Source organism: Rosa chinensis, chromosome 5 (genome assembly GCF_002994745.2).
Source record: "Rosa chinensis cultivar Old Blush chromosome 5, RchiOBHm-V2, whole genome shotgun sequence".
NCBI classification, from domain to species: Eukaryota; Viridiplantae; Streptophyta; class Magnoliopsida; order Rosales; family Rosaceae; genus Rosa; species Rosa chinensis.
Genome location: NC_037092.1, coordinates 13,776,082 through 13,800,269, shown reverse-complemented (window position 1 = coordinate 13,800,269; position 24,188 = coordinate 13,776,082). Strand labels below are relative to the sequence as shown.

At 41.3% G+C, this 24,188-nt stretch overlaps 1 non-coding gene across 1 annotated transcript; it reads left to right on the top strand.

Moving 5' to 3' along the window:
• The first annotated feature begins 17,265 nt into the window (after positions 1-17,265).
• On the top strand, positions 17,266-20,288 carry LOC112168200. The gene is made up of 3 exons (XR_005810730.1): positions 17,266-17,693; positions 18,490-18,617; positions 19,914-20,288. It is a non-coding gene; the product is annotated as an uncharacterized LOC112168200 (transcript).
• The last annotated feature ends 3,900 nt before the right edge of the window (positions 20,289-24,188 follow it).

The window sequence follows — 24,188 nt, the reverse complement described above, 5'->3', positions numbered from 1 at the left end:
GTTGAGCGCTGGCCAACTAATGATGGCGTTGTATGAGCTGAAACAATCGACAACTATGAACTTCGTATGGATTTCAGCCATACATGGACTAGTACCTATAACTAGTCGCATATAGTCAGAGCCCAGCGGTTGTGTGACGTCACCGGAGAAGCTGAGCAGTGGTTCATGATCTTGGAGCAATTTTCTGTTCCGCTTAAGGTCGTTGTAACAACCACTGAATATAACGTTGACAGCGGAACCGCTATCAACCAGGATTCTTCCCACCGACATTTTGCCGAGAATAGCGTCGATCAAGAAAGGATCGTCTTGGGGCAGATGTACTCCGCGTTCCTCCTCCTCTGAGAAGGTAATAGGCTCCCAACCAGACCTTGGGAGTTTGGCGGATCGCTCGTAGCGGATGTTGCAGACTTCCTTTGGGTGATTAGCTCGCGCATAACGCTTTCTAGCCCTGTGAGACATGTTGGTGATTGGAGCACCTCCGTCGATTGTGTTGATGCGGCCCATGGGCTCAATGTCGGCGATCACAGGTGGCGGTTGACGCACCTTGAACTGCTCAAGCTTGCCGTCACGGTACAAGGTCTCAATGGCTATTTTGAGGGCGTTACAGCTGTTGGTATTGTGACCGCTGTCTTCGTGGTATTTGCACCACCTGCCGGTGTTTCTTGGCTTTCCTGTTTTTGGGTATTTTCCCGGGGGCGGCGGTGGGATCTGATCCTTGCATTGATTGTATATTTCTTCATACGAAGCTGTGAGGACTGTAAATACTACATACCGCTGGGAAGACTCCGTATGTTTGTTGCGGTTGTCCCCATGGGATGGGCGGTTTCCCTTGTAGTGTTGGTCCTTTTGCCGCTTGTTTTGGTACTGACCCTGCTGCCACTCCCTCTTCTTGTCAGTTGGCGGTGTGGAGGCTTTGTTGGCGGTCCCCTGTTGACTGGAGGAGGGTTGTACCGACTTTGCTAATGCGGCTGGTGGCGGTGGGGTCTCTCCATATGTGATGAATTCTGCTTGGGCATGAATGACCGCCTCACTCATGAGGTGGTCGTATACAACATTTGGATGATTGTAGTTGAGGTGATAGAGAAATGGCCCTTTGAGGAGTCCTTGCTTAAAAGCCGCCGAAGCCATTGTTTTATCAAGATCACGGCACTGAGATGCTGCCGCTCGCCACCTTGTGACGAATGCCTTAAGTGTCTCCTCCGTACCCTGCTTGACGTTGAACAGTTGGCTTGTGTTGTGGTGCCCGACGGACAGTAGGATGAACCGGGAAAGGAAAGCGTGCGACAATGCCTGGAATGAGTCAATGGATCCTGGCGGGGATTCGAAGAACCAATTCATTGCCTCATTGTCCAGCGTTTCGCTGAACAAGTGGCACAGGGTGGCATCATCGAATCCCTTGTTGTTGGTGACTTTCTTGAAGGTGTCCATATGGACGAAGGGATCAGTCTTACCACTGTAATGCGACATTTTAGGGGTCTTTGCATACGCTGGTCTGACGGCCAGCAAAATTGCAGCGGTAAATGGTCCTGGCCTGGACGCGAAAAGTGGGTTTGAAGCTGGTGCCGGGGTGCCTGATTCCGCCCGGATTAACCTTTGTTCCAACTGCTGCATCCTTTCCAGTATTTGAGCGGTTACATCGCCGGCGGGGTCTAGCCGGGTACTCCGCTGAACTGATCCTCGCCTAGGAGCGGGTGGGTTTCCCTCTGTTCTCGCCCGAGGTCTCGAGCGGTGGGTGTGCAGTGATGACTCCGCCTCCTATTCCAACATTAACTGGGGTACAGGGGGTCCCATTCCCGCTAGCTCTGGTGGGTGCAGCGGGACCTGAAGATGCACGACTGGTGCTGGTATCAATGCTCCGGTACCAGGTCGGCTGTGTCTGGTGCTTCGTGACTGCTCGCTTCGGGCCGGGTTGGCGGTGGCCTCCAGCGTTTTCTTTAACTCATCAAAGAGGGACACAAGCGTGGCCACCTGCCTTTGAGCCTCGGCCTTTTCCTTGCGTTCTTGTTCACGCTCCCTGTTTGCTTTGTGAAGATCCGCCAGTGCCAGCTCATATAGAGAGGCGAGGTCTTGGCCTGGCGGGCGGCTGCTACTTGGGTTTGTCTCACCGCCGGGGTTGACCGGGGTGGTGAATAACGCGCGGTTGATGCCTACCGCTGGGTTGGTGGGTTGGGGAATGGCGGATTGATCTGCCTGCTCTGCAGCGTTCCCCCACTGTCGTTAGTCATGGTGATTGTGGCGGGATGACCTTTTGTTCAAGGCTTCCCACAGACGGCGCCAATGTTAATGCTCAGGTTCGGCGGTAGCCGATTCCTTATTTAACGCTGGTCCGGCGGGCAGACCGCTACTCCGAGGATTATATGGTTCCCGTTTGCTGCAACACGATAGACAAGGCGTCAGAGGGAGACCGCGTTGGGCGGTCTTCACTGCTCCGATGCCTAAGTCAGTCACTGTATATGGACAACATAACAATAAATGAGTAGTAATTGCGTATTTAATGAGGAGAGAGGAGAGAACCTTTTATAGTTGAGGAAGAGGTTGATCTTCTTCGTGTTTCCAATGTGGGACTGACGTGCTTCAGTTCCCAGCGTCTGGAGCTTCTGATGCTATATTGACGTGGCGTGTGGCGGCGCGTCAGCGGTGATCTGGGGGCTGTCCAGGGCTCAAGCGGTAGCCTGCCTGGCCGTGCCTTCGCAGGTCACCCCTTTGGTGGGAGTCGGTACCTCTGGCGGTACAGTGAGCGTGGCTCCTTATAGCTAATTATGCTCGTTCTGGCACATGTAGGTACAGTTGAAGTTATGTGAAATTAGATGCATGAGTAAGAGTCAGAGCATGTGGGTTTTAGTTTTGAGTTATCTTATGTGAGCATGATATTGTAGGATATGAACTTGATTTTTTTGTTGTGATTCTTGCATATCAATTTTGTTAGGTTAAGATAGTTTAAGCATGTGTTATGTTGGTTGTTTGGAGTTTACTCACATGAGCTTACCGAGTTTGTTGTTTGCAACCTAGTGCACTATTCCATGGTGTAGGATTTATTGTGCAGATCAGAGTAACAGTCGTCGAATCTTAGGTTTGGTAGCTGACGTAGTTAGGACGAAGAAGGGTACTTTGGTTTTAGTCTTCCGCTATGTAGTGAGTTGTGGTGGGTGTGTTTACATATAGAATTGTCATTCATTTTAATTTGTAAACTCCCTGTGATGTAATATGTGACTCTAAAGAACGAGTCGATATTGACATTTGTGAGCTTGGTTTGTTTATTACTTAGTTTAAATAAAAAAAAAATTCTAGGTGTTTTCTTGTGCTTGTTAAGTTTTCGCGTCTCAGATTTGAATTTATTTGTTCAAAATTCGGGCATGACAGTTTGGTATCAGAGCGTAAGGTACATATTTGGTGATAGTCAGTACTACTCTAATGATGGCCCGTCTGCAGCGGATCCCCATCATATACTCTTTGGTACTGGTATAATCATTGGGTATGTCGTAGTGTGGGTTTGGTCAGGGTGTAAGTCATTAGAACTGTAGGGTCCTGTAAGTTCGTGTTGGAAACAAGTATAGTTTCCTTGAGTTGCAATCCTTGAGGAATGGGAACCTCTGGATTGAACTCTGGTTGAGTCAGCGAGGATTGTTTCATGGAAATGAAGTCCTTTTGTACAATTGAAGTTGTTTGGTTAAGGTTATGAAGTTTGACCTATACTTGTATCTAGTTTTGGTGCAAGTATTTAATCGATAGTAGTTGTGCTTTCCTAAGTTGGGTCGGCAGATGTTCTTGGGTGAAAGGTACTGATCAGGGGATAGATATCTAGTTTTAACAGAGAGGCATATTAGTAGAGCATTCTATTAAGCGTACGATTATTTGATTAAAGTGGCTCCGAGGTATCTATACGGAACTTGTGTGCTATTTGAGTTCTTAGTGGGGACGCTATGTCCACTAGGTGATGAATGCTCAGAGAGGCTGAGCCAGGAATAAAGGTATGGTTCCCTTTCAGGAGGAGTTCTATTTTGTGGATGAGGTAGTACAACTTGTTCCGTTGTTGATGAGGCAGTTGATGCTACTCACCTATCTAGGCTGACTAGGGAGGTCACTACGGAGAGTAGTGGCATTTCAGGGTGGTACAGATTACTTGTTGGCCGAACAATAGATCGAGAACATAGAGACCTACTTTGATATGGTCATATGTACTGACATGAGGAAGAAAAAGATATTTACGTTCTTCCTCGAGTATGAGGTAGGAAGGTGGTAGGATTTTGTGCTAAGAACTAGGATTATACTGACCATGACTTGGGAGGATTTTGTGGAACTCTTTTGGGACTTGTACTTTTCTGCTCCAGTGAGGGAGATGTTGGAGATTGACTTCATTATTCTAGTTGAGGAGATTATGAGTGTCAGGGACTATGAGGCCCGGTTCCCACAGTTGTACCGATTTGTTAGGTCGATGGATCCAGTGTTCTTGACTCGAAAGTTTCAGTAGGGCTTGAGTCTGATGATCATAGAGAGTGGTTCCTTTTTAGCTGCCTTATGTGGCACTTATCCTTGTTAGTGCTTTGGCATTTGAGGGGGAACTCCAGGCATCTTGGAAGCAGATGACAATTGAGGGAAATTCCTATGGAAATAGGGGAAAGGCAGATGCGGAGTGCATTAGTACGTTAGGTACTTAGGGTGTGCCCTGAAAATGGCAGAGAACCCATCAACAGGCTTTAACTGGTGTGGCCGCTGAACTTAGTTTAACTATACTCATTGAGTAGACAACGCCCTTGAGATGTTTCGGACTGGGAGGCGTCTAATAATTATTAGTTCTTTGATTTTAGTGGAGCATTGGATTTCTGCACATTTGTTTTGTGTTTGGTTAACTCAAATGATTCTAGCTAGATCACTGGTTGACTTGTTTTATTGGTGTGCTTTTGAGAATGAATTGTTTTGGTGATACATCTTTATGATTGTGTGGTGTTGGATTTTTGCTTGATATTTGTAGTTAGACTTTTGCGTGTGACTCCCTGTTGCTGAAGGTTGTTGTGAGTGGTTGGTTGCGTGATGCACCCTTCATGGTTGTGGTAGTAGAGATTGTGTGGCAGCCTTTGTGGCAGTACCTTTTATAGCAGTACTTGTGTGACAAGCAGCTTTTATAGCAGTGCTTGTGTGGCTGCAGCCTTTGTGGCAGTCCTAGTAGTACTTTTGTAGCAGCTTTTATGACAGTACTTGTAGTGCTTGTGTGGTAGTACTGGGCGGTGGTCTGTGTGAGGATAATTATGTGTGTAATGTCATATGATGATTTGTGTGTGGGTTAGTTGAGGCTAGAGCTTAGCATGATTTTGTGTTCTGAGGTGGTAGAACACTTATTAAATTATGATGCATACTCTATTGTCTTTATGAAAGAGTTTCCTGTATGGTTTGACATATGAAAAGCTTGATGTGGCCTAATGATATTATAACTGTGAAAGAACTGTGTATTGTTGATTTGAGTTGAAATGAACGTTTCATTTTCAATTCCAGTGGTACTAGTGTTGCATTATCGATGTGTTGATGCATATACTATTTGAGCACAAGATTCTGAATTCTTGAGTAGTCTATGTGCAATGCTATAGTTAGCACAGTTGTTGTGGTGTTGTGTACAGGGATGAGATTCATGAAATGTTTGAATTACGACCAAGTGGAGTGGTAGGATGTCTTAGTGTGGTGATACTAGGTATTGGACCTATATCAGTTGTTTGATCTAGACATGTCTTACTTCGAGGATTAAAGACTTTTCTAGAAAGTTACGGAGAATTACTCGAAGTGCGAGTGCAACGTGTTATCCGCAGATTATTGACGGACTGAATGAGTGAATCAGGTGTTGGAGGTTATATTGAGAGCATGTGTTTTTAACTTCAACGTGATGTTAAGACCGAGGTCTGCTAGACCTATTGTGTTGTGGTGAAGGGTGGAGATTCGACGATTAGGTTTGCCTTATCTCCTAGTGTTCCGGTTGTGCGAAACATATTGAGGTGACTATGATGAAGATGAAGACTACAATGGATCCAGTGTGTTTGATTGTGGTACAATTGGAAAGGGTGTTGATGCAACCATTGTGGATGATAGGCTTGTTTTCCATATGGGACTACATAACAACTTGAATCGAGGGAAATTGACTTGCACAATATCTTGTGGAGACTTCATGATGAGAGCATTACTTGCTGAGGAATAAGGACTGGATTTGAGGATGAGGTTGGCCGTACCTGAGCGGGAGACTACGAAGTAGGGATCTATAACATTGTGTTTTGGAAGGACCCCAAGGAACTAATGCTGAAAGTTCAAGCAAAGCTTGCAGGTTGGAAGAGGTGGAACCCAGAAGTCGAACCCGGCTAAGATAGTCCCTCTAATCCCATATCAGCTTCTTCACATCTGGTTCGGAGGGCGGGGATATCCTGCCCTACTATCATTATGCCTTTGCAATGTTACTTGGTTTAACTCTATTTGTGACCTTTTCTCGTATGTGGGACTCTCTATCTTCTTGGGTAGATTTTGGGACGAAATTTCTTTAAGGAGGGTAGAATGTAAGACCCCGAAAATTCGTTATTAATTTCTAAATATTTTCTGGAATTAATAAAGTGTTCGTTAGTACTAGTTCGTGGTTCGAGGGTAGAGCGGAAGTGTTTCGGACAATTATTCACTCGAAAAGCTTCGATTTAAGGATTGACTTTTTAAATGTTTGGATTATGTGAAAACTTCCTTCACGAAAGTTGTAGAGCGCGTCGATATGCGGAACGCGAGAATCGGAGTTCGTATGAAGAAGTTATGACTTTTGGAAAAAGTTTCTATTTTTGTATAAAGCCCTAAACTTTTCAAAAATTGCAAAAAAAGGCCAGATTTCCAAATTTTGAAACCGGCCTCTCTTTCTCTCTCCCCGAGCCTGAGTCGTCCTCTCCACTTCGCGGAACGATTTCTTCCTCCTCCGGCCACCATAGGACGTCAAACAACTTGGGTTCTCTTCGTCTCGTCCTCCTCTATAAGTCTATGGAAGAATTGCATCAAGATTCGAGCTGTGGAGGGCGTGCTAAGGCGGGGAAGCTCTGCGGCGGCGCTGCAAAATCGCCTTCATCAGAACTGAAGATTCCAGCCACCATAAGCGGAGTTTCTTGAGGGGTTTTGTAGCCCAGACATCGTAGAAGGTTTCCCCAAGGTGGTTTGCAACAATTTCACGTGTCAAGGACGCATCGAGGATTTGAAATTCTAGGGTTTCAATCGGCTCTCTTTCTTTCAAGCTAAAATTCGATCAATTGGCTTACAATTTGACTTCTGTTAACGTTTGGATCCGTTGGGGATCTAATTAACGATAAGTAAAGAGAGAGAGAGAGAGATTGACACAAGGTGTATAGTGGTTCGCTTCCCGCCTTAGCGGGAAACTACATCCACTTGAATGTTACACTAGTGTGTTGAGCCTTGCGGCCCGAGGGGATTACAAAAGATGTAATGGGATCGTCTTGAGTTGTGGGAGGAGTCTCCTTTTATAGGGAAAGGAGACTCCCTCATTTACATTTTCTTAGATGTGGGACTCAAAGTCACTATTCTAGTCTAGAGAAGCATATTGTGGAGGCAACTTGGCAAGGCCGGGAAGGTGGCTTCCCGGCGACGGATTTGCGACTTCCGGATACCGTAGCGTAGATTGAACATAGGGGTACAAGATGCAAGTAGCGTTTGGATCCCATGAGGATGTTGTTTATGCTTGGTGAGGTAGCAAACTAGTCTTGCTAGTAGAGGTATCTACAAGTCCCCGAAGTCCCCGAGTAAGAGAAGCTTCTTGGTTGGGGAGTTATAATCATGAAGACATCAAGCATAAACAATGTCCGAGAGGCGCCTAGCCCCTACAAGTCCCCGAGCTCCATAAGCAAGAAGGGACTCTTTTAACCTACACAATGAGACAAAAACGCACATATGTAGAATGCTTGTTGTATTGGTTACCGCTCGTATTAATGGAATGCGAAAAGAATTCGTTTTGTTGCAAACAACAAATGGTAGAAGAACTCAATATTCCATTAATGTGTATGAACATGTAAAATATTGGTAGTTGTATATGTGGATCTTATGGCCATATAACACGCACAATAGATAGTGGCAAGTGTAATGGGTGTCCAAAGTAATTTTGTGGGAGTAGTCCCGGTGACATAGAATGAAGCGTTTGTGAACTTGGGGCTTAAGTAAAACATGTTGGACATGATCGAGCAAGTTGGGTGTAGTTGAGTGTGTAGGCACTGTGCGAGCATGCGAGGCGTGGCCCAAGCGCATGTCGTGGCCATACTCGATACCCAAGCGAGTCGTAACCCGAGCAAGTCGTTTATCCGAGCATGTTTAATTAAGTCGTAAGTGTCACAAGCTTCTAGATGCATGTCACAAGTAATTGAATTTAAGCATGTATGTGTGTAGCATGTACTTGTAGTAAAGTTGCTAATAACATTTTGTAGGCATGCTTAAGGGTCATGGAGACATGTATAGCAATGGCAAAGGCTCTAATTGCAAGAGCATAAGAGATAAGATAGAGTTACTTATCTTATGTCGAGCATGACGGTCCATGTAATCGATCGACGACCACAAATAGCCCGCTTTGGCCTTGCTCTCATGAAAGGTTGTCCGGTTGAATGAATGTTCATGTTTCCTCCGAACAAAATAAATGATTAGTATTTGGTTGAAATAGTTTAATTTAACCAAGAAAGATTGGCTTCTTTGTACATACACATAGATCAACAAAGAAAGAATGTACACCATATGATGATTACTTGTGCCTCAAAATTAAATTTTGAATTAGCAATGAAACTTGGAGAAGCATTGAATGATTTGAATCATAATATAGGTGTACCGGAGCTTATATGTAGAGTGTTATGAAGAACTAACTTCTTATGCAAGTTGGTTTTTGGGAGAAAACCTTTGACCAAAGGTAAGAATGCGGTTGAAATATAAAGTCATGACAAGAAGATCATGTGCTTTATTAACCCAGTTAAGTCATACACATCAAGAGATTTATAAGTACCTCGTAAATTTAAGCAAAGTATGGAAGCCATGTAGTCAGTTAACCACATACATAAATCTGTTTTGAATTTCAAGTTGGTTGAATGAATGTTCATGACTCATGATGATGATACCGGAAGCACAGCAACTATGCATGAGCCATGAGCGTGTCAACTGTATATGACATATCACATGTGAGATAGTCACATGATGTATACGTGCAATAGCTAATCTCATGCAAAAGCATATTCAAGAGTAGTGTTAACAAAATGCATGTGCAAGGCATTGTACGTGTGAGAAGACATGTGTATCATGCACTTGATACGTGGCGGGATAGACACTACACAACAAGTCAAGATGCCCTGAGGTCATGCTTCACAGTTTAAACAAGTATATGAGGCATATAAAGCATGTTTCTACTTTACACGAAGAAGGCTGAAAAACTTATCTCGTTGTCAGATTGGTTGAAATTCTTTGAAGAGCTGTCTAATAGTTCGAGGACGAATGCCCAGATGGGTGTCAAGGCTAGCCAAATCAAGATCCTTCTTCTGTTTTTGGTCGAGTCATGACAGCTGGGTTTGCTGCAAAAGTGTAAATGAATGCAGTGCAGCGACCAGAGCACAGCAGGAAAACTCAGCGGTGAGGTTGTCAAGAGGAGAATCCCGGCGGGGGTCTTCCGGAGTTGAAGCTGAGCCGGGGAGCTCGGACGAGGTTACCTAGCGGAGATTTTGTTCCGGCGAAGCTTGGTCAGCGGAGGGGGCCAACGGTGGCTGCCAAGTGGTTGGAGCGTTGACGAGCTAGTAGATGAGCGGTGCCGCTGGCCATAGTTTGGTGGTCCATAGTTCGGCGGGAAAAGTTCGGCGGATACTGCCATGACCTTGGGCTAGGCAGGCACTGTTGTCTAGCGGAGCGGAGCTTTTGACAAGCGGTGAAACTTCACGATGAAGCTCAGCGGTGAATCTCTCGGCAGTGGAGCTCGGATGGTGCAGTCCAGCGGAGGCTGCCCGGTGGTGCAGTCCAGCGGTGAAGTTAGGCGGAGGAAGACCAGCGGTGGAGAAGTTCAGCGGAGGTTTTGCCGCTGAGATTTGCTAGCGGGAGATGGCGGTGAATTGCTCTGCAGATGGTGCACCAAAGATTGTACAGTGTGGCGGAAGATTTTGTGTTGGAGGTTGGCTAGCAATCCTCTCCGGCGGAGGATGGCCTACTGGCGGTAGCAGTAGAGCTTGCTGGCGGTGCTAAGCGGAGTGGAGGAAGTTGGGTGGTGATGTCCCAGCGGTGAAGCGGTGATGATGGAGCTCAGCGGAGGAGGCTAGCGGTGCACAGTGTGGCGGGAGATTTTCCGTCCGAGGTTGTGCAGCGGTAGTACTGGCTGGCGGAGGGAGCAGCAGTTGGGTCCGGCGGAGCTGCAAAGTAGAGCTGAGGCTCCGAGCTCGAGTTCAGCGGAGATGCTCGGCGGAAGAGCTCGGCGGTGACCTGGAGGTTGGCGGAGGATCTCAGGCGGTTTATTTTCCGTTGGGCGGTGGTGTCCGGCGGAGCACAGTCCGGCGGAAGGTACGGCAACCTCAGCGGAGGCGCTGGGCATCGAGTCCGGCGGAACTGAAGCTTTGACGGAGACATAGGAACTGGCGGGAAAAGTTGAAAAAGGGAGGGGTGCCCAGAGAAGTCTGCCGCCAAATTTTTTTTTTTTGTTGGCTTTGACCAAGTGAATAGTTCAGCGTTGACCTTTTTTGAGTTAAGCGTTGACCAAAAGTTGATCAAGCCTTGATGGGCGTTGACTTTGCCTACGGGCATTGACCGACCCTGCCGGGCGTTGACCAGCCATGTTGGGCGTTGACCGGCCCCAATTTGATGTTGAATGAGCGTCGACTCGACATTTTCGGGTCAAAGTTCGTGGTAGGTGACGAAGCCTTTGTGTTGGCTTCCCACAGACGGCGCCAATGTTAACGTTTGGATCCGTTGGGGATCTAATTAACGATAAGTAAAGAGAGAGAGAGAGAGATTGACACAAGGTGTATAGTGGTTCGCTTCCCGTCTTAGCAGGAAACTACATCCACTTGAATGTTACACTAGTGTGTTGAGCCTTGCGGCCCGAGGGGATTACAAAAGATGTAATGGGATCGTCTTGAGTTGTGGGAGGAGTCTCCTTTTATAGGGGAAGGAGGCTCCCTCATTTACATTTTCTTAGATGTGGGACTCAAAGTCACTATTCTAGTCTAGAGAAGCATATTGTGGAGGCAACTTGGCAAGGCCGGGAAGGTGGCTTCCCGACAACGGATTTACGACTTCCGGATACCGTAACGTAGCTTGAACATAGGGGTACAAGATGCAAGTAGCGTTTGGATCCCATGAGGGTGTTGTTTATGCTTGGTGAGGTAGCAAACTAGCCTTGCTAGTAGAGGTATCTACAACTTCAGTACAGTTGGGAAAGTTGTTGTACATGTTGTGAAGAAGATTTTTGGTTTAGGAATTGTTGCCAAATTTTGAGTTTGACGCGCCGCCGCCTGTGGCGGTGGTTTCTAGCAACTTCCGACCACCCCAGGGACAGTTTTTATCTCTCTTTTCAATCTACACATCGATACAAAAAAAAAAAAAAAATTTAATTGCCAAAAAAAACTTACAACGAAAAAGAAAAAGCACGACAAATACCTCCTTTCAACTGATCCAAATGGAACGCTGGACACACGGAAAGGGAAGAGAGTAAAACCAAATTCTAAAATTTGACCAATTAAATGATAAATTTGCTAGATGATCGGCTACAAAATTTGTTTCTCTAAAAATATGTGTAAAGATAAAATCTTGAAATTGTTGAGCTGGATGTTGAATATCTCGAATTAAAATCTTCAGAGTCCATAATATTTGCTTTGCCCTTAATTCTATGAAGAGTCTTGGGTTAATTCTTAATAATGTTCATGGTGCACCTTGGTCCATACTAGAACTTACTTTGATTCTAGCATATCATTATATGATAATTGAAAGATCCGGGAGAAAATAATGTAAAGGGATAACTGATTAGGGGGGTCGAAAGGAGAGAGATCCAGAAAGACAATTATCTTCAGAAAAATAATGGATGGAGCACGTGGCATGTGAGAGTGAAAGAGAGAGAGGGGAAGAGGATTGGCAAGTTCCAGGAGGCTCTGAAACTTTGACTACTTGGAAGAAGACCCAATAAAGTAGAGAGAAAGAGAGAGGCTCTGAAACTTTGGAAGACCCAATAAAGCAAAGAGAGGCTCTAAAACTTTGACTACTTGGAAGAAGACCCAATAAAGTAGAGAGAGAGAGAGAGGCTCTGAAACTTTGGAAGACCCAATAAAGCAGAGAGAGACCCAATAAACCAGAGAGAGAGGGGCTCTGAAACTTCGGAAGACCTAATAAAGCAGAGAGAGGCTCTGAAACTTTGGAAGACCCAATAAAGCAGAGAGAGGCTATGAGACTTTGACTACTTGGAAGAAGACCTAATAAAGCAGAGAGAAAGAGAGAGAGAGAGGTCTAAAACTTTGGAAGACCCAATAAAGCAGAGAGAGGCTCTAAAACTTTGACTACTTGGAAGAAGACCCAATAAAGCAAATAAATCATGTCTTGATTCGTCTCTCTGCTTTCTTTCTCATAATATTTCAGATACCATGTAATGAAACTATCACATGTGCTACAGTGCATTCTGCACCAAAAAGTAGACATACCTTTATATAATAGCGTGCGACACGCCGACACTCCCCTTCACGAAGACCCGAAGACTCGTTAGGGGGAGTGTATTCCATACACCTATGTGCAACTACACTGACCATGTGATAGTCACGTGGCTGTTAAAAAAGTGGGGTTCTGTTAGTCCTAAAGGAGTTAGTGGTCATAAGACAAAAAAAGTAAAACCAACTAAAATATAAATTTAACCATGACCTCAGGCCCCATGGGCGAACCCACCTCATGCCCAAATGAAGGCTATTGCCCATCACTTAAAACATCTTTCTTTTCTTTTTATTTTTAATATTTTAGGGGCTGTCACTTAAAACTTTGCATACTTTATGTTAATTAATATACTTACAAATATATGCTATGAAAAAATTTAATAAAAATGATGGGCATCCCTCATTTAAAATGAAATTTAGAACATAATTATAGCTTTTATATATTAATTATATATTTCTTAAATTTTATTGTACTCATCTGGTGCAACACATAATTATTATTGCTTTTGTTCTATATCTATTCACATACATATATTTTAGTTTGGTGTTTTGACTGTTTTCACATCTCGCATTAACCAGAAATCTTGTCCCTACAAAATTAAAATTCTAGGTCCGTCACTGCTCACCGCCTTTGAATACGAATAAGATCAGCTCTGATCACGACCTCTCACCCCCCTCACACAATCACACATGCATATTACCATCAGTGCATGGTCATTATCACAGATTGAGTGACGTGGCAGTTAGTGTTTCCAAGTCAGACGTTAGTCAAACTCCAAAATAGATTTTTTACTTCCAAAAGAATGACTACTGTCTCTCCTCCAAATTTCAAAATGTTGATCGCTCCTGTCACTTCACCCAAACTGACCTCCGACTTCAAACCCGACCTGTCCATTATAGAAATTGGACCTGACTCCGGACTTGGGTCACCTAACCTCTGGATCCACTCCGACCCATCACTTTCACCTCCAAATCATGCTTCATTGTATAGATTCCATGGCTACACATTACTTAACATAATAATATTTTTAATAATAAAAAAACGCATGCATATTAATTTCAATAGTGGAGATGGATTCTTTAGAAGAAAAAAAATCATGAAAACTCATCTTTGCCATAATATATTCATAGAAGAAACAAAATTGCAATGAATTAATTTTTCGGATGAAATCACAAAGAAAAAAGTAGGTATATATATTTTTTTCATATTTTGCGTAATCTAGAAAAAAAAATATTGAATCGATAAATTTGACACCACCCGTGTATTTACCTTTTCTTTAATTTTTTAATTTTTAATTTTATCTTTTCAATTAATGTGAAATTGAAAATCATTAAATTTGACATTCTTGTTTCAAATTCATTCAATTTGGTCAACAAAAATCACCTTTATAACCATATATTTTTTTAATTGGATTTTTCAATGAGCAACCCCATCAATCAATACATAAGAAATTAGAGAATCAACCGTTACATAAAAAGATTGGAATATTATATGCATGTTACAAAAAATTTAGCCAATTTTGTCATAGTTTTGATTTTGATCCACGTAGTCAACCCGAAATGACATATATAACCTCTTGATTGACCGATGACATAACGACCACGAACTGTGCCAAATTTTTCACATGACGTATATAACTACTCCATGGATACTTGTTGTTAATGTCTAAGATTTAACGGTAGCTAAACCTTGGTTAACGCTGGTCCGATGGGCGGACCGCTACTTATGATATTCTCAGAGCTTCTGTTACCTGTCAAGTGAAATACAGAGCACGTTAGAGGGAGACCGCGTTGGGCGGTCTTCTCTTTTCCGATGCCTAAGTTAGTCAATGTATTTATGTTGACAATGTAACAGTAGGTAAGTAGTAAATGTGTAATTAATGAGGAGAGGGGAGAGAACCTTTTATAGGTGAGGAAAGAGCTGATCTTCTCCATGTTTTCGATGTGGGACTGACATGCTTCAGTTCCCAGCTTCTGGAGCTTCTGATGCTATTTTGGCGCGGCCCGTCAGCGGTGATCTGGGGCTAAGCCGGGGCTCAGGCGGTATCCTGCTTGGCTGTGTTCCCGTAGGTTATTCCTTTGGCGGGAGTTGGTACCGCTGGTGGTAGTATGAGCGTGGCCCATTATAGCTAATTATGCTTGCAAATGCCTATGTAAGTACACTTGTGAATGGTTGAAAATAAATTTTTCAATTCCGATAAAAAGAAATACCAATGTGTTTACTAATTTTGTATAACTTGTATATTGCATATGAAATTAAGTAGACTTTTCCAAAGTGATAACAAGGTGGAAAATGAATTTAGTGAAACTGACCGTTAGATGGGAAGATTATAATTTTTCATGGTTATTGTAAAAATTCAGCCAATATTGTATTTGTTTCGACTTTGATCTACTTGGTCAACTATAGTTACTTTCATAAACCTATAATTATATATCAAACTCCTCAAAAGGCAATCCCATAGAGGCGTACGAGATAGGGAAAACCGACCATTTGATAATAGGATTATAATATTTTATGCATGTTGTAAAACATTCAGTCAATTCGTTGTAGTTTTAATTTGGGATAAAATCTGTTTAGTCCTTATACTTTGCTCCCTCTCGTCGTTTCAGTTCCTGACATTCTAATTTTATCTAAAAACTCCCTGACCTCACAATTTCGCTCCCTCCAATAGGTCCCTTCCGCGTCAAATTAAGAGTTGGTATTGGGTGAAATGTCCAATATACCCCTATGTTATTTCTTTTCCCTTTTTAATTTCTTTTTTCCTTTTTAATTTCTTTTTTTCTTTTTGTTCTTTTTTTCTTGTTCCTTTTTAATTTCTTTTTTCCTTTTTTTTTCTTTTCGTTTTGCCTACTTTCTCCTTCCTTAACCCACCAATCTCATTCCGATCAAACTCCACAACCCATCTGTTTCTCTCCCCAAATTGAAACCAAACCCAGCAAAGACCTAGCTTGGCGGTGTATAGATGGACATTGAGCAAAAGCACACTACTACAAAAAGTTAATCACACAACACTAGTCACACAACGAAACAAAAATTTTATGTTGTGTGTTTAAGTAAAATCTATTGGACAACAGTATTAGTAATGTTGTGTTGTGTGAATGTCAACAAAGTGATAACTTTTTTTCTCAGAACTACATTGCACAACACAATTAAGTATTGTCCGTTGTCTGAGCCTTGAAAATTTAGCAGCAGATTTCCCTCCACTCTCGAGTCTTGATTGCCTCTTGAAATCTAAAATTTGGGGTACTTAGTACAACGGTGCTTGACATTTTCCATTGTGTGATTGAAAACTAGACACCAAATTTTGAGGAAGCTTGCTTGGATATCTTCCACTAGGTAAACCTTGTGCAACCTGTAGAAATTAGACAACAGAAGTTATACTTTTCTGTTGTGCGAAGTGGGAACACAGGCGGCAGCATTTCGGCTCAAAATGCAGCAGGCGGCAGATTTCCCTCCATGTTTTGACATTTTGATTTTATGTCACACACTCTTACGACAGCGTGTTGTCTTTCTGTTGTGGGATCGACTTGAGAAGTAATATTTGAAGTTCAAATCATTTCTTTTCCTTTCATTTTCTCCCTTCCGCACTTGAGTCGAAATAAGATTTCTTCGACCTGAACCTTTCCCTTCTTCCATCAAACCTTAAAAACCCAATTTTTCATCTTCAATCCCTCCCAAGAACCCCGGCCAGTTCCCAAATCACTCCATTTCAACCTCAAACTGCGCCTTTTCTTCCCTGAGCACGCAAGCTACGCGATGGCCACGACTATCGTGACGCCATCAAACAATCAAGTCCCTCATTCTCTCATATATCTTTCTCTTTTCATCTCTCTCTCGTAGTTCTGAAACCCCAAAATTCTCCAGAAATTTCATAATCACATTGAAATCTCAAATCACCCAAACACCCAAAACGCTTTCTACCCTTAGAACCTTCGCTTCTTCTTCCTCCTCCCCTGCACTTGTCTGCCTCTCTCTTTATTAAAAAAACCCTAAAAAGGAAGACGATGCCTTTCCGGTTCAGAATTTTCTCCGATCTGTGCCATGTGGATTTCGTCATCACCATTTCTATCAACTTTGATAATCAGCTGATGGGTTCGTCAGGGATGGTGCCATTGACTCCAGCTCTTGCTTGAAAGGCCAGTGGGGCACTCAGGTAAGCATTTGTTGTCCACTAGTTCAATTGCAGTAATTTTGAATAAGTTACTTTTGCTACTATGGAGCATTTGTTGTTTGTTTTATTGTTTAGTTCATTTAAGGATTGAAATTGTTACATTTCATAGCAAGATTTGTGTGGAATAATTGGATTCAAAGTCTGAGTTTTTGCTGAGGAAGTTGTGAAATGGAGAAAAAGAAATAAAATCTTGAAATGATTAGTAGAAATTTTTCATGGGTCTTGATTTTGCTTGAGTCTGTTTCTTTTTCCAATTTGTTTGGCATATAGATGACTTTGAATTTTCGAGGTTTGCATATTTTGGAGCTGCAATATCCAGTGCAAACAAATTGGGGCTCGCTCTTCATCTTTGATTGAAATCGATATTGGATTCGAAGATATATATATATATATATATATATATATATATATATATATGTGGAATGCACCACCCGGTTTCAAACCCACATGGGTTCAAATTGGGGCTCGCTCCTTCCTCTCTGGCCAAGCCTCTCGGAGTTTCAAGGACTCGATCTGAGTCGTTCCATGGGACTCATAAGGTCCCTGTGGGTGATACCCCCTACGTCAGAGCCAAGAATGTTCAGGTAAGCTTCTAGGAACTTTTCGAAATTCGATTCCAAAACCTAGATTAGTTTTTATCTTACTCTAATTCATGGGATAATTGATGGGTGTTTGGCTTTTGATTTAAATAGCTGGTGGATAAGGATCTAGACAGGGCTATTCTTCTCTAATTTCTTCTCTGTTATTCTTGTATTGGGTCTTGTTGTTGTGTGTTTCGAATGCTAGATGAGTAGTGGATGTGTCTGGGGAGTAGTCAACCACCTCAAAGTTGTTAAGGACTCGTCGAAGCTTCATTGAAAAAGTGCAAGTATGCAATTCTACCTCTTTGAATTTCATTATGAGTTTTAGCTTCAAGTTCTTTAAAATTCATAATTGATGGTGATGCAATTCTAATTCGACGATTCTTTGTATTTTTGATTGAGTTTTTGAATCTGGAAATCTTCACTCTCTAGATGACGACGCCAAGCTCGTGGTTAGTATTTGATTATTAAGTTGTAATTGATTGATTTGAAGTGAAGCTTGTTCGATTTGATTCAATTCGAATTATTTTGAGTTTTGATGGATCTATAGGTTTCAAAATATATTGAACAATGATTTTCAATCTGATAATCAAATCACAAATGTGTTGCATTAACAAGATTAGAATTGGCTTTAGAGTATGCAAAACTTGATAGAAAACGTAAAAGCCAAGGAGTGAATGAATTATGATCTTTGATCTCTTATGTCCCGGGACCAAGGCTGGTGGCCATTATATATATATAATCATATTCATAGTATACACTTATCTATATATATAATGTCATATTCATAGTATGCAGTTATCTTTTTCTTCTATACAGAAGCGTAATTGGATTTGCAGTGTTGTCAATGTCATCCGTTTATGACATTCTGGTTTAAGTGTATATTGTATGAAACATAGACTGAGTTTGAAAGATTATCACATGTCTTAGATTAATTGGTGATTCATGATTGAAACTTGGAAACAAATATGGGTATGAAGGGCAAGGGTTTGCCTATAAACTTCATTGTATATGTACACACACACACATACGTTTTTGGTCTTAAGAATGTCATTAATATGTGTAGTTTTATATTGGTCCTAGGAATTACTCGACTTGGGTGCGGCAGTTGGTACTCAAAGCCGAGGGCTTTCTGACGAGCTCATTAGCTTGCTTCCGACAACCAAATACAAGTGTGTAAGCTTTTTCTCAAGAAAGAGATCTGGAGAGAGGTAACATTCTAACTTATAGGCATTCAAGTAATGCTGACTTTTATATTGCTAAAGCAGCAAACCTATTTTCAAACCTTTTTATTCCATTGCCTTTTTACCCCACATCTCATAAGTAGAAGTAAATATGATTGCCTCTCTTTTCCCTTTCCCTGTTTAGACAATCTGAAATTTTCTCTGCAATTATTTTAAATTTGGAATTCTTGCTATTGATAAAGCTCACTGGTATGCCATATAAAATAAATACTTTGTAGTGCTGGTTGTGAAAGTTCATTTTGTATTTTTCGTCCATTCTTTTCTGAAGTAGAGGCAGGGGGATCCTTATTTTTCCCTAAAATCTTTTGGCATTTTTTCATTTATAATTATGTTGTTTGGAAAAGCAGATGTGTAATATGCTAGGGGATGTACAAAAGAGAAGCTCAAAAAATCAAATTGCCCTGCAAGCATCTTTACCATAGTGAATGCATCAACAAATGGCTCGGCACCAACAAGGTTCATCAACACCTTAAAATCCAGCGTTTCATAATTCAGAATTTTGCATTCTCATTTTCTCTCATTTTGATGACTCCATCCTAGATACTTTTTTTTTTACATTGTTTAGATATGCCTAGTCTGGAATGTTGGCTAGTTCACACAATTTAGTTCCTCACATAGATTAGGCAAAGTACTCGGCTATCCTCACATAGATCGATTAGGATAAGCACTCTGCTACTCTACTCGTTTTGATTTCTATTTATCAATCTTGTTATAAGAGGGTAATTGACTGTAGGACGCTATATATTAGGCTTGTGAATTGTGACAAATACAAGTTCTGCCATGTTTACTTCCATCATAGTTTGTTTTTGATATTGATCGATCAGTTTGCATATAGTAACATTCGTCTAGATCAATTTTATGGTGAATATGGCTTTCCTTTCCAGCTGTGTGGGTTAGTTTTGGGATCTTTCTTATTTCAAACTGAGTTTGTGTATATGTAATCAGCAACATAAAGAAGTGGTAATAGCTTAGGCTGATAGCAATCTGTCCATTAGGAAAAGAATCTCTAAATCATGACTTCTCTACATAAAACTGTCGGACCTGAAAATTTTGGTTGTGCTTGTCAAGTGCATTGAGTAGGAAGTACATTACCTTTTTTACAGAGAAAATAATTACCCACACCCCATGTACATCTATTAGAAACTTTATATTATGGCGGTACAGTTACAGCTAGCAATGCTTTTTTTACAGTGTTTAGGAACTTCTCATAATGGTCTCTCATTTTTAACAGTGCATAATGGGTGCTGCTTTTCTCTTGGACAGTGATGGTGCAGTTGCATTGGTGCTAGTGAGTAGGGAAAAGGCACTTGAACTTGGGTTACATGCTCTTGTTCTTCATTCCTCCGGAAAACCAACAAAGTTGATAACCCCCTTTGGTAATGTATCATGCTCTTCTGCTGCAGTATGTGCTAACTTGTGAAGCTTCACAACAAGCTTGGAGGTGATGCAAATGAGAATATAGTGCACAAGATGCTTGATAAAATGGCACAAGAAGGTTTTGTTGAAGCAAAAAGATATTATATCATCTTTTGATTCATGTGTAGCTAGCTAGGAATGTTTTCTTGTTTGGTACATTATCTAGTTACTTGAATGTATGGATGTTTGAAAAATGGTAATTGGATGATATGGATTTGAGTACTTTTTATGTTGTAATTACTGTCCAATAGTCTTACAACACAATGCAAATCAATGTGTTGTGTGACTGCGCGCAGAAGATTCAAAATTAAGGCTTCTTCTACAACAGTCATCGGTTGTTAGTCAATTTGATTACAATATTCACACCACAGCTAACCAAATGTAGCTGTTGTGTGAACTAACAACCAACAACAAAAGAAAAAAAATTCTATTGTGTGAGATTGATAACACACAATAGAAATAAAATTGTCTTTGTTGTCAGAATGCAATAACAGACAAGGGAGATAATTTCACTTTGGTTGTCTGTTACTTATCTTAGACAACAAAGAATGAGTTATATCTATTGTGTGTTGTGAATCTCAGACAACAAACAATGAGTTATAGTTGTTGTGTGTTATGAATCTCAGACAACAATTAATGAGTTATAGCTGTTGTGTGTTATGTGTCTCAGACAACAAAGAGAGAGTTATAACTGTTGTGCGTTATTGATCTCAAACAACAAAGAATGAATTATAGTTATTGTGTGTTGTGAATCTCAGACAACAAAGAAAGAGTTATGGCTGTTGTGTGTTATGAATCTTAGACAACAGAAAAAATTATCTTCTGTTGTCTAAATGGCCCAGGCATCCCTGCGCATGCCATGGCAGGCACCTGCTGCCCAGAATTCATACAACGGAAAAATAGCTATTCTATTTAGCCAACTACTGTCAGACAACGGTGGAATTACCGTTGTGTGATTTTTCAATCACATAACACGGACTTAGACAACGGTGGACTTGGTCATCAGACAACATAAATTCACCGTTGTCTGATTAACATTTTGTAGTAGTGGCAAGAGGCTAGGAGATGATCGATCACTTCTTCACCTTCTCTGAAGCCATTTCCCTCCGTTGTCACTTAGCGGATCCGCCCTCTTCTCCATCGTCGTCGACGCCATCTCTCAAGCACAAGCAGATCCCAATCAGCTCAGAAATTTGCTGCTAAACCACTCCCATCTTGTTTTCACAGCCTACTTCTCTCTCCCCCACTCAAATCCCACTTTCTCTCTCCACATCAGGCCTCAATTTGGAAACTTTTCACTGAAAACTACCATTTTTTCAGACTCTGAGGTTTTTGGGTCTTGCTCAAAATGGTGATTTGGATTTTGGGTCTGGTTGAAATGGCGGTTTTTGATGGCCAAGTTGACCAAAACCAGAAGTGAAGAAGAAGAATAGTGATGGAAAAGAAAAATGGCCGTCGGCGTGGAGAACAATAATTGGGATTTCGCCGACGCGACGCTACTGATGCAGCAGGATATGATGGTCATTACAAAGGAAAAAAAAAAAGGAAAAATTAAAAAAATGAAAAAAAAAAAGAAATTAAAAAGGAAAAAGAAATAACAGAGGGGTATATTGGACATTTCACCCAATGCCAACTTCTAATTTGACGTGGAAGGGACCTATTAGAGGGAAATTGTGAGATCAGGGAGTTTTTAGATTAAATTAGAATGTCAGGGACTGAAACGATGAGAGAGGCAAACTATAAGGACTAAACAGATTTTATCCTTTTTAATTTTGATCCACTTGGTCAATCAAAATAAAAACAACAACTTATTGAAACGTATAAAATTGAAAATAACAAGTAGCATGCATATTTTATTCTTTATCAATTTCATATAAGCAACGTAGGTTATAAAAATAATAGCCCAAAAAGTTTTGTTCAAGTAGTAGTTTACCAAAGCAAAAACTTAAAAACATTAAATTATAAAAAAAAAAAATTCAGAAACTCTAGGTAACTCGATCCCACGTAGTAACGATGGCAGTAGTATGCCTTAGCCACTGTCCCATGCTTGATTAGCTGGGGCAATCAGATATCACCCACTATTATATAAAAACCATGGAAATGCCATAATTAAAAAAAAAATGAAAATTCAATCGGAGATTTCAGATCTTCTCCGTCACCGACTGTATCAATCCATCAGACAATATCAGACCTAATTAGGCTATCAGTAGCAGACCCAATTACAATTGCTAGCCATCACCGTCACTAGATCCCAAACCTAGCCATGTTTCAACTCAAAACCCGACCCATACCCTCTCGCCTCTCTTACCCGACTAGTTCACCGTCGACGATGAGACCCTCAGAACCCCTCGTCACCGGATTCGTATCGAGTCGTCATGCCAAGGAATTCCTCCTTGATCCGGCACGATCCTGATGAGGTCTCCCGACGGCGCTACCTGCTGAGCCTAAATCCCTCGTGTTGGTTTAATTCTAGTTCTTACTCTGGTTTACCTTTTCAATTTCTTCAACATAGACGTTGATTGTTAATGAAAAGTTAGCATATATAGATGGCTTAGATTACATAGATGACCAACCCCACATTTAATGGCTGAGATTGTTTCTTAGTATTATAATATTCGTCAGTGTAAGTGCATTGTCGGTGCATAGAATCCGTTTCCCTCGTTAGGGCATTTAGTCTGTTATATAGTTTCATTTTCGCTAAAGGTCTCATGGGATATATAAAGCATAAACCAGTACACAAGTAATTGTATTTGGATCGTCCATAGTGGAAGGCTGAGTCAGACTGTCAGAGGATTCCAATAATGAAATTGTTGTCCCCTCAAAAGTTGCACCTCCTCTGAAGGAAGAAGAAAAATGCTTACCGGATTCCAATAATGAAATTGTTGTCGCCTCTGGTACACAAGTAATTGTATATGGACCATGCATAGCTCTAAAGAAAGAAGAAAAATGCCTACCAGAGACATTTTGGTTTAGAGAAAGTCTTGCGTACGGCAAGGAACAAGTGGTACGGGCTGACCAATCAGACCCTTAGCAGGAGGGTATTTTAAGTATTTCACTTTAAAAAAGCAGGGGCAGTTTCAGAATGAAATAAAATTTTGGTTGGTTCTGATTGGGCAGCCGCACCGCCACGTGGTCTATGGAGAGAAAGAGAGAGAGAGAGAGAGAGAGGGGGGGGGGGGGGGGGGGGGGAGTGTGGAACACGCGAGAGAGAGAAGAGGAAAAATGCTTACCGGATTTCAATAATGAAATTGTTGTCCCCTCTAGTACACAAGTAATTGTATTTGGACCGTGAAGAAAGAAGAAAAATGCTTAGGTCATCTCTAACCGAAAGGACTAAAAATAGCCATAGGGCTAAATTTTAGCCCTAAAATATATTTTAAATATTTGAATGTGTTATATATATATATATATATATATATATATATATGTTCTTATTTTTTATCAGATTCTTACTTATAGTAATTGAAATCATTTTTATGATAAAAAATACTTTTCCGAGTGTACTTTTCAATTTCCATGTGTTGCTTCATAAGTAATGTTGTAGATTTCTTATACGATTTCATATATGTGGCATAGGTCATGAATAAAATAAATATTGAAAATATGACACATGGTAGTAGAAGGATGATGTGAAAAATAAGGTTGAGGTGATATGTATTTATAATGTAAATTAAAAAAAAAAAAACCAAAAAAGGCTATACTAAAAAAAAAAAACCAAAGGCTATATGTTAAAAAAAATTAAAAAATAATACAAAGGCTACATTACGTGTTGCTGACGTCATGCAACAGTCATAGTTGCCCCAAACGTGGGCCACCCACTTTTTGATCCACTTTTTCCAAGGGCTAAAAGGCTATTGTTAGGGCTATTAATACCCCTTTGGGTTGCCTTTTGCCTCTCAAATTTGGCCCTTTAGCCCTCCCCCTCATGGGTTGGACACCATTTGGGTTATTTTTTTGCCATTTCCCCTCATGGGTTGAAGAAGGTCTTATCAGAGACATTCACAGGTAATTCTCTACAAAATACAAGTATTCAAACAAACACCAATTAACAAAGAGTGTGCGACTAACTACTCTATTTGCTTTGACATAGCGGTGACATACCGGAAAGATAACTCGATTATA